The sequence below is a fragment of the Eptatretus burgeri genome, chromosome 5 (genome assembly GCF_056783735.1).
Source record: "Eptatretus burgeri isolate ZD-2024b chromosome 5, Ebu_testis_v1, whole genome shotgun sequence".
NCBI classification, from domain to species: Eukaryota; Metazoa; Chordata; class Myxini; order Myxiniformes; family Myxinidae; genus Eptatretus; species Eptatretus burgeri.
The window spans coordinates 82,453,394-82,467,849 of NC_140965.1; the positions used below are offsets into that span (position 1 = coordinate 82,453,394).

Consider the following 14,456-nt stretch of genomic DNA (forward strand, 5'->3'; position numbering starts at 1 on the left):
TGCTTGGTTAAAGTAGAATCCACAGCATTTTGGAGAGTGAATAAGCTGGAATGCTTTTAACTGTTAAATTACTGATGTGACCTTTTGACCCTTCATAAACAAAACCCTCTTGGAACCACCCAGACCCACCCATCCCTCTCCCCTTCCATTTATTGCTTGACCTCGCACAAGGAAACACCATCAATGACCCACAATACCAACAGCTGTAGTTTGGGAAAAAAATTTAACTGGCATTTTTTTTTAAACTATTCATGCACTTTTATGGGGATTTGTGTTGAGAGTGTGAAATGGGCAATCCACAGTACAATGGATCAAAAATATTTCAATGAACAAGCAATATCCAACACAAGATTATTGTTCTTTACTCAAGGATACATTTACTGCATTTGTACAACACAATATTATTATGCATATAAAGTGTATTATGCATATAAAGCAATATTATGCATATAAGCAATATTATGCATATAAAGTGTATTAAAAAAAATTCTATCCAAAGCTGCACACATATATGTACATAATATATGTATATGTATCTGTATATGTTAATATGCCGTTTAACCCATGAAGAGATCATCAAATCAATGACATTCTGTATGACAGCCTGATGCATATTTTGCCAAAAGTGGAATGTATTTTGTCGCATGTCTTCTGCATTACTTGGTCGAGCTTTGTTTTTCTGCATATCCTGATATACGTTCCCATATGTGTCTGGGAGTCATGTCAGGACTTTGTGGTGCCCAGGGAAGAACCTGCAGCTCACTTCGTCTCTCACGGGTAGAGGTGGTTCAGGACTATGGTCACTGATGGAGTTAATGAAAAGACAACGTGTTGTACTTCACAATCATTCTACTCCATTCACTCTATAATTTGCTTTTGGTAATCTTCAATCTGCTTGGAAGTCAGCTGAGATCACCTTCATTAACTATCCTTGCTGCTTATCTAATATAGTAAGGTCATACTAACCACTGACTGACTGACTGGTATTAAAGATCGGTACCTTCCGGGTGATGTCGAAAGCTGGAATTTTGCGTGCCGATGGACATCGAAGTCCATACACTGGGAAAAATCCAGAAGCGTCGGAAAGCATCTGTAAATTAAAATATAAATAAATGAAAAAAATGCAGGTGAGCGACCTGAGACAATGTGGAAGCACGGTAATTTTGTGTGCCGACAGATATCGAAACTGATACACCAGGAAAAATCACAGAACGATTGGAAAACACCCATAAATGAAAATATAGATAAATAAAATTAAAAAGGAAATAAATAAACAAAAAATCAAATGCAGGTGAGCGACCTGAGACAATGGGGAAGCATGGTTCATTGTTGCTTACAATGTGTAAGCATACCCCACCAGTATCTGTATACTCGTATAGCATGAACAAAATCACTTCCCCTTCGCTGCGAGTGTTAGATGCTTTGGTTTTCACCTCCGTTTAAATTAAAGGAAATGAAACATTTTGAAAATTTTGAATTATTATCAATCAGATTTCAACATCACCACAATACATATGATCAAATTATTTAAATTTTCTTTATATTACAATATGATTTGTAATACTGGCTAACGTTATGGGTGCAATATCATACACATTTACATAGAGAGAATTTGGGTATTCTACATTTAACCCCCTCTCACAGATATGCTACCCAGACAGAAACGACGCTTGCGGTACCTTTGGGCAATATAAAAAATTTGGTTGGATTTGTTTTTTTTAGTTTTGGAAACATCATCATTATATATCTGTGAGAAATAGCACAAACTCCCTTTAGAATTACCTTTAAGAATTAGCCTTTAGAATTATCCGCTTTTACTATTAGCCTTTAGAATTACCCTTTGGAATTATCCTTTAGACCCCTTAGAATTACCCTTTAGATCCTTTAGAATTATCCTTTAGAATTACCCTTGAGAATCACCCCTTAGAATTACCCTTTAGATTCTTTAGAATTATCCTTTAGATCCTTCAGAATTATCCTTCAGAATTACCCTTGAGATCCTTTAGAATTATTCTTTAGAATCACCCTTTAGAATTACCCCTTAGATTTATCCTTTGGAATTACCCTTTGGAATTACCCTTTGGAATTACCCTTTGGAATTACCCTTTTGAATATCCCTTCAGAATTACCCTTTAGAATTTCCTTCAGTGAAACTCTTTAGAAATACCCTTTAGAATTATCCTTTAAAATTTCCCTCTGGAATATCCCTTTAGAACTACCCTTTTGAATCATCCTTGAGAATTTCCTTCAATCAAACCCTTTAGAATTACCCTTTGGAATTATCCTTTAGAATATCCCTCAAGAATATCCCTTCAGAAGACCCCTTTAGAATTTCCTTCAAATTTCTCTTTAGAATCATCCTTTAGAATACCCCCCGAGAATTACCCTTTAGAATCTCCTTCAATCGAATCCTTTAGAATACCCCTTTGGAATTCCCTTTAGAATTTCCCTTTAGAATACCCCTTTGGAATTCCCTTTAGAATTTCCCTTCAGAATATCCCTTTCAAATTTCCCTTCAGTTGGAACCCTTTATAATTACCCTTTAGAATTACACTTTAGAATTAAACATGGTGGGTTAGAAAGGTTCTTCTTCATTTTAAACGGATGGATGGAAGGAAGGAAGGACATAACCAGATATTGAAGCGGCTTCACCGCTTAAGGCCCGGTCACACCTTGACGTTTTAGCCAGCAATGGCAACGTATTAAAATGTATGTAAAACGCTGGCTTACGTTGAACTTTAGATGTTTTTTTTAAAGATTCGGACGTATTCATAGCGACTTGGTCTTATGTATAACACATTGGTAACGGACACAGAACGTTTCGTTGTGTTATAGATAACTTATACCAACGAATGCTGAACCTGTTGTCGGCCTACACAACCGATGCCCAACGATAGTCTAACTTAGGCATAGCGCGTTGCATGCATCGCCGACGATGTCGTGACGTAGCCTATTAAAAGGCTGACGCACAACGATTCGAATCATAACTGCCGTAGAAATGGAAGTGACAACATCGCGGTCACACCTTGGCGATCTTGCCAGCGTATGCCGACCGAAGAAAAATGTGTCTAAACCGTTGGGGCACGTCAAATACGGTATGAGTAAGTTTGGTATACGTGAGTAGAACGCTAAAGTACGCTATCATACGTCGTAGTAAGTAGAGTACGTCAAGAAATTTTAAACATGTTCAAAATTTTACGACGTACTTGGCGTATGACACACGTTCCGCATGCGATGGGGATAAGTTTTACACACGATATGTGGACGCTTACACACGTCCACAAAGGCTACTTATAAGCTACTCATAAGTCGAAACATGTCGTGGTAATGTCTTTTTTATGCGAAACTTATTTCTAACTTATGTTTGACATGCTTTGAACCAATTCTTTACGTAGTCCCAACACACATCGACGTATGTAGACGTATTCCAATGACGTCTTCCGGTCGACAAAAAAAATAAATGAACGTGTTTCTAACTTACAACTGCCATATAAAGACATGTTCCCAGCGATTTTGGGAATTGGTATATTAAGATGGTGTTCATAAAAGGGGAACCCAACTGTGTTTTCGAGTCCTTTTTGAGTCGATGACCATGTCAGCAGTAACAGTATCAGTATCAGTATCAGTATTAGTAGTAGTAGTAGTTTGTTCATGTTGGCAGTAGTAGGTGAGTGTGAGGGGGAGGGTGTGGGTTATGATGGATCCTCCTTGCGTCCGCGTGTCCACGGGTAGGAGACATCTTTGCACCATTGTTCGAAGTTCTTCACGGCTAATTTTTTATGGCGCTTTTTCAACAATGAGCTATAGCTTGTTTTTACGATTTAGGTCTATTCATAACGGGTTGGACAAATGCACAATGAACTAATGATGTGCATAGAGCGCTTCGATAACTTATAGATACGGTATACCAACGAATAATTATCGTGTAGCCGGCGTTCACAAACTATGCCCAACGATAGCCTAACTAACCATATCGTGCGGCAGTTTATCTTTGCCGGTGACGTAGGGTTTGCTATTCATAGGCTGCCACTCAACGATTTAAATGGCTGCATCTCCACTATTGAAAGTAGACGCTTGCGCTCAACAATTGGATTTTTTTTACACTCAACGACTTTTAAACGGTACCACTCAGCTATTTTCATTGTTTACAATGAACGATTTAAATTGCTGTCACTCGCCTTTGTTTTTTGATGCTGGGTTTTGGAAATTTGAAGCGTTTCTTCTGAACGTGTTAAAACGCTCAAACTCGACTATTTTAAATAGACGCTGCCGATGGACAATTGGAATCATAGCCAAGCTAGACATCGAAGTGTGAACATCCTCGTCATGCCGAAGAAAAGTTTGAAGAATGCTGCAAATAAGTGTCCTGGCCGTGGCCGTGGACGCTGACGCAAGGGCGATCCATTATACCGACGTCTTTCAGCCGATGAGTAACTTAAAAGTAACGTCTGTCGACGTGTGGCAACGATCGCATAACGTGCCAACAACACGTTAATTATAGGTTAGAAATAAGTTTCGGGTACGCTAAACATTACCTCGGCGTGTCTCAACTTATGATTAACTTACAAGTAGCATGTGTTGACGTCTGTCAACGATCGCAGACCGTGCATACAACTTGTGGCCAGCGTAGCGGAACGTGTGAGTCATACGCCGGCATACGTCGTGAAATTTCAAGCATGCAAAAATTTGAGGACAACCGAAAAGTACAACGTTTAAAGCCAATGTACAACGACGTAAGGCAGTGTTTTTCAGCGTGCTCTCAATGTTATCAAAACTTACCCATAACGTATTCAACGTGTGCCAGCGTTTTAGAAATTTTTTTTACAAAAATCGGCATACGTTGGCTAAAACGTCAAGGTGTGACTGGGCCTTTAACAATGAGAGACCCAAAAGTGTCCGTTTGTCATTAGTCCTATTATTCTTATTCTTTTATGATAGCCTAACTCAAAATTGGTTGAAGCTACAAATTTGGTTTAAACACATATCTGCAGTTTGTAGTGGGAAGGTGCAAACAAATCAATTTCCTGGTTTGCAGACCTTCCTTTCCCTCCACAATCTCCAGCGACCCGATGAACAGGGTATACCGTACAAAACCTCGGACCTTACAGTAACGAAAGGACAATATTCATAGAAAACCCCTTAACATTCAGTTGGCAATACTGGTATCAGTGATGGAGTGTGTTTTACAGTGGGCACAATTTTGTGTGGATGCCCGTGGTGGTCACTTACTCGATGTGATTTTCACAAAATAAATTGTGAACAAGCTCCAAATTGTGTTCTTGAATTTCCATCTTGTATATTAAGTACAACTTACTTCTTATTTCCCACATTCCTTTTTGAAATACAGTCATGACTTTTGGTGGACCATATATATATATATATATATATATATATATATATATATATATATATATATATATATATATATATATATATATATATATATATATATATATATATATATACTATTAAATGTCATAGGGTGTCCGTGTGTCAGTCAGACAATCAGTCAATCAGTGTGTGTGTGTGTGTGTGTGTGTGTGTGTGTGTGTGTGTGTGTGTGTGTGTGTGTGTGTGTGTGTGTGTGTGTGTGTGTGTGTGTGTGTGTGTGTGTGTGTCAGGTCAAGTCGTTTTTTTTGTGTAATGAGCACCCTGTTAATTATCTTTAAAAGGGATGTTCAAATTTACCCAAATACCCAGTTTTCATTCATGCACACCTGTGAGTTCCCTATGTGTGCATGTAAAGATTTGGGACACTGGGTTGCATGGTTTTGGAAGTTATGGAGGACACACACACATACACACATCCATTTAGACTGCTGAGACCCCATAGCCTTTGAAGACCCTTTAAGATGCTCAAGACCCTTAAGAACCCCAACAGCCCTAAAAGTCTTCAAGACCCCCCCCCCCAAGACATTTTAGATTCCAAAGATGCTCAAGAGCCTTTAGGACCCCGAATACACTTTGGAACCCAAATACCCTTAATACCCGAAAGAACCTTAATACCCCTAGACCCTGAAGACCCACAAGACCCTTGAAGACCCCTAAAACTCTTAATACCCTTTCAACACTTTTGACACTTTAGATCTTTTAGACCCTTTAGACCCATATAACCTTTAGACCTTTACACCCCTCAAGTGCCTTTAGACCCCTTAGACCTGAACACCATTTAGATCCTTTCCACCCTTCAGACAGATTTTAGACAGCTCAGACCCATGACCATTTAGAGCTTTAGACCACATGACCTTTTTAAACCCTTTTTACATGCTTGAGAGATTCGACCCCTTTGACACTAATACTGGAATGTATCCTTTAGACCTTCAGACCATCTCAAACCAAACATCTATCGTCTTACAAAATAGACTCTCCTTCTTTTCAGCAAGTAATGTGCAAACCTGACCTACCCAGGGGGTGGGTATAGTCAGTCCGCTCATAGTTAACGACAGCGCTCATGTCACATATTTTTGGCAAAACGCTTTAGAAACCAAAATTACTGTTACATGAATTTAGTCACTTAAGCCTGGTGTTGGTTTAGCGGCTAGGGTGGCTGGCTTGGGATGTTAGGGTCCTGAGTTTGAGCCCCGTTGGCTGCTGAATTAACACCAGGTTGGGTTGACTCAGCCTGTCATCTTTCTGTGTTCGGAAAAATGAGTATTAGTGAACTGATATAGGGGTACAGCATCAGTGGCACAGCTACCGGGCAGCCAAGCTGCCATGCGCAAGAAGAAGAAGAGGAAGAAGAAGAAGTCGCTAAATTGACTTCAGCAAAGATTGTACTCCACGTTTGGATTGTAAAAAACAAGAAAAAGAGCAATCAAAGATTGCAGACCCTTGCCAGGACATGTTTTTGTGGTGTTTGTGTAGTTTTGTGTGGTGTGTTACGTACTTAATAATGGACATACCTGGAACTGCCACTTTATAACTACTGGCAGCGATGACCGGGTACCGAGACGTCCCGCTTTGATCGGGCATTTGATCCTGACCCATGACGTTTATTGTTATTCAATTGAATTCAGTGTGGGATCAAAATAAATTCAATTCAAATCAAATGGAAGATCAAATAGGCATTGGAGTCATCAGAAGGAACCCGAACAAGCAAAAAGCAAAGATGAAGTCATCAGGAGGAACCTGGATAGGATTCGGGTTTCAGTTGCTACTCCTCTACCCTTAAACCCATCCAGATACAGCCAAGTGAGACTGATTAAAAAAAAAAATCAAAAAGAACCCAGATCAAAAAATTAAATAATTCTGGCTGCTACACCAGGTCCGATCAGGTTGAAATTTGAAACCTATATTTCCGATCACAACTAGATCAGAATTGTGAAGTTTCACATCGATCGATGAAGTGGTTCAAGAGAAATTTTTCTTCAAAGATTTCCACTCAATCCAATATGGCTACCAGATCATGTGATCGATCAATTATTTGTGAATAACCTGGTATCCCCCAGGTCTTGGGGAACATGCATGTGAAGTTTCCCCTCAATCTGTCCAGCCGTTCTGGAGAAGAAGATTTTTTTATAGGTTTAGGGAACTCCAATATAGCTTCCTCAACCATGTGACCTATGATGTCACAGGCGTGAACATTTTGCTCCTCATATATCGTCAGTCATACCTGTAAAGTTTTTCCTCAATCTGTTCAGCCATTTCAGAGAAGATTTTTGAAGGTTAAAAAACAAAACAAAACAATATGGCTACCGAACCACATGACCAATGATGTCATCAATTTTTTTCTATGGACCAATTATCCCGAGATGGCCCACAAAAATTTCCATGTAATGTTCTCCGTATGCAATTATGACGTCATAATGAAGCCACCTATGACATTGTAAAAAAAATAGAGGCATTACCCCTGGGCGCTCACTTGGTAGTGGCTGAATAAGAAAACCAGGGAACCATTGGAAGGCATGGATAACCTTAAAAATATTTCATGGAGAAAAGAGTAAATACCTATAAATTGTGTTTTTCAATGCAGAGAACAAATTTTGGAACATCACGGGTCATGGAGGTTGTGGTCACGTTTCACCAAAATTGCGTGTGTAGTTTCGGAGAAGAAAGCAAATCCATAATTTGGGGGGCAACCCCCAGTAGACCCCTGTGACCCAAATTTTTTTTTTGTAATGTCATGAACAAACTTTAGTACATGACAGGTGATGAAGGTTGTGGTCAAGCTTCATCAAAATCGTTTGTGTGGTTTGAGAGAATAAGTTGCAAGTAAATGTGGATGGACAGACTGACCAGACTGACAGACAGACAGACGGACGAGCCATTCCATAAGCTCCCTGGAACTCCATTCCAGGTGTGTTAACCGGAGAACCACTGGTAGCCATGGTCCACAGATAACCCACAAAATATTTTTACGAATCTGGCAGCCATGAGCACTCAACATTCAGGTCCCCGTAGCTCAGTTATTTCGTTAAGTAAATGTGGATAGATAGCTCCCTTTCCCCTATGTCTAATGGGAACTGAGTGTATGTGCGCTGTAAGTTATTTTGTAGTTAGTTTCTTCTATTCCCCAACAATAACCCCAACAACAATACCAACAACAATGGTATCCTCCCTGGCTTCCTTCCACCATCGGCCTTTCTGACGCGCATATGTGGCGAGCGCCTGTGGGTGGAGTTCCATTGGCAACCGACACATTGGCTCCGCTCCAGGGTCGAGCAAGACGTGTTGCCTTCAGCCAATGAGCAAAGCTCGAGCAACGTACGCGACGTATTCCAGCTAATGCAGAGGCACGTCGCCCGAAGAAGGAGGAATGCCTCTCAGGGGGGACGGGCCGTGAGGATACTCGCCACGCCCCCCGGACGAATCACGAACGGCGAGCGGATCGCCTGAAACGAACCGGCCAATCCGGAGGCGAGTTGCATTGAGGTGGGGGGGGGGGATATTTAATACACAACAATATTTAATGGAGAAGAAAGTAAATACGTACCGATGGATTTATGTTTTCATGCCATGAATAAACTTTGGTACACACCGGGTGATGAAGGCTGTGGTCAAGTTTCACCGTAATCGTTTGTGTAGTTTCAGTGAAAAAGTTTCAAATGTTTTTGGACGGACGGACAGACTGACCATCCCAGAGGTTCCTCAGACCTATGTTCCAGGTGAGCTAACAATAGAGGAGAATCAACAGAAGAAAAACAATAGGTTACCCAGCCTGAAAGGCTTGGTACCTCAATAACAAAAACAATGACAACATTGGAACAAAGCATATCTATCTAGAATTCCAGCAATCTCTGTGTGTCTGTCTGTATGCGTGTGACCGGTGTTTCTCGACAACCACTGGTCCGATCTAATTGAAACTTGCCAGATATATTACTGGGGACCTGAGGATGTGCTTTTTCAAGGTTTGATATTAATCGGACAAGTGGTTCCAAAGTTATGGCCATTTATTTACCAAACCAATGACAGGACACAGTGCTATGACGTCACAATTGATATCACAATTCTTCTTCGTTTGATATGATGTCACAATTGACGCTGGGGACCTGAGTATGTGTCTTTTTAAGGTTTGATATCGTTCTTCTTCATCCGTTTCAGCTGTTTTCCAAGTTATGGCCATTTATTTACCAAACCAATGACAGGACACGGTGCTATGATGTCACAATTGACGTCACAATTCTTCGTCTTCGTTTGATATGATGCACGCACGTATGGGCACACACTAGTATTAATACTAACTGGCCGAAACCCCATCACAGATGGATTCCGTTCATTCAACCACCCTCACCAGCTCACCCACACTCGAGGGACATGGACTGGACAGGGCGTGCTTGTCCCCCGCCTACTCATCCCCCGCCCCTGCCCCATTCCCCCCGCATCCCATCCCCCGCCTGCAATTTCCTTACCCCCGCCCCGCCTTTTCACTCCCCGCCCCCGTCTCTTGATTGCCCGCCCCACTTGCCCCCAGGCCTCCGCCACCCTGTCCACCCCCTCACACTCAACCCCGCCTAATTCACCCCAGCCCACGCTCCATTTCCCCCCCTCTCCCCCTTTCACTTTGCTTACCCCCGCCCCAAATTTTGCTTACCTTGCCCCCCACCTCTTCACTCCCTGCCCCCGTCTCTTCATCCCCCGCCCCCGCCTCTTCACTCCTCGCCCCCGTCTCAACGTAAAAGTGTTTATTCTGCCTCAGAGTTGAAGTTTGACTATTACCACTATGTGCGATGCACTCTTACAGGTACGAAGTTTCTTTCAGTCCAGGTCACAGTACCGAGAAAAACGTGACGCGACCTCAAGGAGGAGCACAAAATTGGTCCTTCAGAATTAATATATAGATAATAATATTTCAACAATAATAAGAATAATAGTATCATCATATGGAAATAATATTAACGAACATATAATCCCCACACTGGCCACAAGCACATGTGGGCTTGGTGAAAGGCGAAGCTAATGCTCAGGCGGTCCAGCTCGTACTGCAGCATAGCAAACCAATTGTTCGACTTTTCATAAAAGCACCAAAATTGGTCCATATGTTGACGAATGTATTCTGAACAATTCTGGATATGGAGCCACTCGAGGTTTTGCCTTGGTCAGCTTTGCCATTCTACTTTAACAACATGGGATATCTGTCATTGTTATGCTCTTTGTAGGTTTCTCAGAGGTGATAAATACTCCATGTGATGTGCATTTACAAAGGAAAACAATACAAATGTCATTTATGTTGATTTATTATATTTCCAACCATTGTATTGGGGAAAAAATGGTCATTTTTATGGGAAAATCCATTTTCGCACACAGCATCAGTGACAGGTTTAGAAGTATTTTGTTGTGGTGGTGGTAGTGGTGGAAGTGGTGTTGTAATTGGTAATATTGGTGTAGTAGTAGTAGTAAGTAGTATTAGTGTGGTAACGGTGTTTTGTGTCTTTGCAGAATATGGAGTGATAATCATCAGGAGCGGAGTCAACACGAGCGGGAGTGAGCACGTCAAAGAAGTTCCAGCTAGTGCATTCTTCCATGGACCGTGCGTCTGTTGGCCCATCTAACACAAACTGGGAACTGTGTGCCATATGCCAGGAGGACACAGCAGAGTCCCTTGTTTGCCCAGAAAATACGAATCGCCCAAACACAGGGAGTGGGTACAAGACACTGGCCGGGAATCTGATGCAGTTTGGAGAGTTGGACTTACTACCCAGAACGCTGCAGCTTGATAGACTTGATGAAGGAGAGGGCATCGAGGCCGCACTGGTTGCTCACAAAGCTGTCTATCATAAACTATGCATGCTTTGTTTTAATCCAACAAAGTTGCAAAGAGCACAGAAGAGGCCAGCAGGAGGCAGCTCATCTGGTGAAGGCAATGCCGTGCCAGGAAAGCGCACCAGGTCACTCAGTGCAGAATCAAGTACCTCTAGTCAACCCTCATGCTTCTTCTGCAGACAGCCTGGTGTGGACACCTTACGTGAAGCCACCACCTTCAAGATTGATCAACCTGTGCGGCAGTGTGCAACAGAAATTGGAGACCACGAACTGCTGGCACGGCTCAGCATGGGTGATATGTGAGCTCTTGATGTCAAGTATCATTCCAAGTGTTTAATGTCTCTCTACAATCGCGCAAAGTTCTCTGTCAATGCTGAAGACAAGACTGGTCATGAAAGTGTGGTCTCTGGATTTGTGCTGGCAGAACTTGCCCTTTACATTGAAGATACTCACCTGGAAGAGGACACATCTCCTGTATTCAGACTTGCCGACCTAGCAAACCTGTACGCGAACAGAATGGAGCATTTTGGAGTTCCCTTGGACACGAGAGTGAATACGACAAGGCTGAAAGAATGCCTACTAGCCCAGCTACCAGGCCTACGGGCACAGAGCAAAGGACGAGATGTCCTGTTGGCATTTGATGAGGACATTGGTGAGGCACTTGGCAAGCCTGCGAGCTGGACTCTGACAGTGAATTAGTTCAACTCTTCACCAAGAGGAACTCCGTCCAGCGCATCCCACCCACCTACGATGCTTCGGAACAGCATGTGAAGATATCAGTCTTCCAGGGTGGCTATGTCTGGGGGCAGGTCTTGGTCCCTCAACCCATGCTTCCATCACCAACAAGCTGGGGCTGGCGGCGAACAGAGGATGGGTCCTACGAACCGCTCTGGACCACACTCCCTGAGGCTTCCAAAAGCTGCTTCGAGCTGGTGTCGTGCAGCTGCAAAAAAGGCTGTAGAAACCGCTGCAAATGCAAGAAGGCTAATCTGCAATGCACTGGACTGTGTGCTTGTGAAGGAGAATGCCAGTAGACAGACGCAGTCGACACAGACTGAGATATCGGCCTGGCTTAGAATGTGCAAATGCAAAGTCGCATTGCTTGTAAAAGTGTTGACTTCTTGATCCAGAGCCAGTACACTTGAGCTCAGAAACTCATATTGTACTAGACTGATGTATGTGTGTACCATGTGTCCTGGTAGAATGGTCGTAGACAGTAAACCGTAGCCGCTTCAAAGTGAAGTGTGCAATAATTTGACTAGATTTTCTGAGTTTGTCATTATTACGATTATCAGTTCCCTTTTCAAAACAGAGTAACGTATGTAATCTATAATGCAATTTTTTGTTGATTCCAAACCCATTGAATGTGATGAATATCATTTGACTCTTGTTCTCCAGGCAATAATGGGTACTTTTCAGTGAAAAGTTTCAGGAGAGCAGCAATTTACAAATCAAATAATGTTATTTTTTTACCGAAAATACTGGCTCATAATATTTGAATACGCCTTTTCATGGTCAATTTACTGAATTTTACACTTTCCATATATCTACCACCAATATAATAAGAAAACTAGAGGGGGAGCACTCGGTAGAGTGCAAAACCTCCGCCGCCAATACTGCTAGGTCACTCAAGTGAACCTGATATCCTATTCATTCAATTTGACATCAACAGTGTTCACAGAGTTATAGTTTGCAACTTTCCCTTTTACTTTTAACTTTTACATACTCAATTCATTGGTCACAACTAGATTCCTTGATACAGAAATTGATTTTACGTGGGTATATCCACTTGAAGTTCCAAAATCAGCCGCAATTATAATTTTGGCATGTTTTTTTTGTTGGAAATCACTTATAACATGTAGAAATGCAACAACAAAAAAAAAAAAATCAAAATTTTGTTGAAAAAAAAGTTGCAAAATTTTCTGTTTTTTTTCTCTAACAATTTTTTTTTTGGTTGGAAATCACTTAAAACATGTAGAAATGCAAAAACAAAAATTAAAATATTTTTTCAAAATGGCCGCCATAGCGGCCATATTGGATTTTGGACCACGTACAAAATTTAATGGCATGATCCTCGGACCAGACCTAACCCCCCCCCACCAAGTTTCGTCGAAATCCGTGGAGTTTTTCCGTAATACTGTTTACAAACAAACCAACAAACCAACAAACAGAAAGGGGTGAAAACAGTAACCTCCGATCTTCGATGGCGGAGGTTAATAAGAGCATTTCGCTAAAGTAGAATGGCGGCCATTTTGGAAAATGGTCGCTGAAGCTGACCAAGGCACAGTCTCGGGTGGCTCCATATCTAGAATTGTTCGGAATACGTTATTCTACATGTGAACCAATTTTGGTGCTTTTATGCAAATTTGAACAATTGATCTGAAATATCAGACGACGCTGCAGGACCAAGCGGGTGGGTGTGCGACAAGGCAGTGAAGACCACGTGACGACGACGTGAAGCCCAATGAAAATTTGGGCCATCGGACCAACATGCCCACTGGTATTATAAAACGTTAAAGTTGAAGTTCCACTTGTTCTTTGTTCGCCCAAGGTTACATCGACTGATTCGTGCCATTTCAAACCTTCTCGCACGGTAACCGAAACATTTCGCGCCATTGTTGAAGTGATTTCGGAATAATAATACAATAAAAAAAACCCCGCGCGTGAAGAAGAATGCGTCAGGCGAAAAATTCGTCAACCGACCGGCGGAAGGAATGAATAAGGCCCGTGTGAATGAGTGAGGAATGAGTTGCGGCCCTTTTGGCGCTCACCGGTGTTCATCCACTCCTTCCCTCAGCGCAGACGACTTCCTCGGCGTCGCTCTCGTCTCTCATGGCGTTGTGGCCCCGGCTGTCCGGGCCACTCCCACACACCGGAGGAAGGGACGTTCAGGCATTCCTCGTCGCCATTCCCGGGTGTGTGCTCGTGTTGATCTGTGTCCGAGAGTGGGACACGCCGAGTGACTATGTCGCCGTTTGTACCTCTTCTATTGGGAGTTGCACTTATTTGTTTCTTTGTGCTGATCTCGATACGTGTCGCTTGTGTCCTGATGTCATCGAACGTTTCGTGGTTACGTGTGGTTACGTGTGGTTACGTGTGTTCTGATCACCACACGACCCAAACGTGTGTAAACGGTGTAACTTTCCGGGACGCGTCGACACTCGGTGTAAATTGATGCATACTCATCGTTTTATGTGTAACTTTTCCTCAGGATCTGTTCAGGGGTTGTGGGGGTGGGGGAGGAAGGTGGAGGTGGG

General features: G+C 42.3%; 1 protein-coding gene, 1 long non-coding RNA gene and 1 pseudogene across 3 annotated transcripts in view; 2 read left to right on the forward strand and 1 right to left on the reverse strand.

Moving 5' to 3' along the window:
* Positions 1-339: 339 nt before the first annotated feature.
* On the reverse strand, positions 340-14,108 carry LOC147026837 (uncharacterized). Its single transcript, XR_015058523.1, has 3 exons — positions 13,971-14,108; positions 1,001-1,090; positions 340-803 (listed from the first exon to the last, which is right to left on the reverse strand). It is a non-coding gene; the product is annotated as an uncharacterized LOC147026837 (long non-coding RNA).
* LOC147026838 (uncharacterized) lies at positions 10,106-12,902 on the forward strand (annotated as a pseudogene).
* LOC147026839 (WD repeat and FYVE domain-containing protein 3-like) overlaps positions 13,942-14,456 on the forward strand; it is a 188,925-nt gene continuing 188,410 nt past the window's right edge. For both annotated transcript variants that reach the window (XM_085882671.1, XM_085882672.1), the window contains exon 1: positions 13,942-14,114. The gene's annotated coding sequence lies outside the window, so the exon portion shown is untranslated. The remainder of the gene's footprint in view (positions 14,115-14,456) is intronic.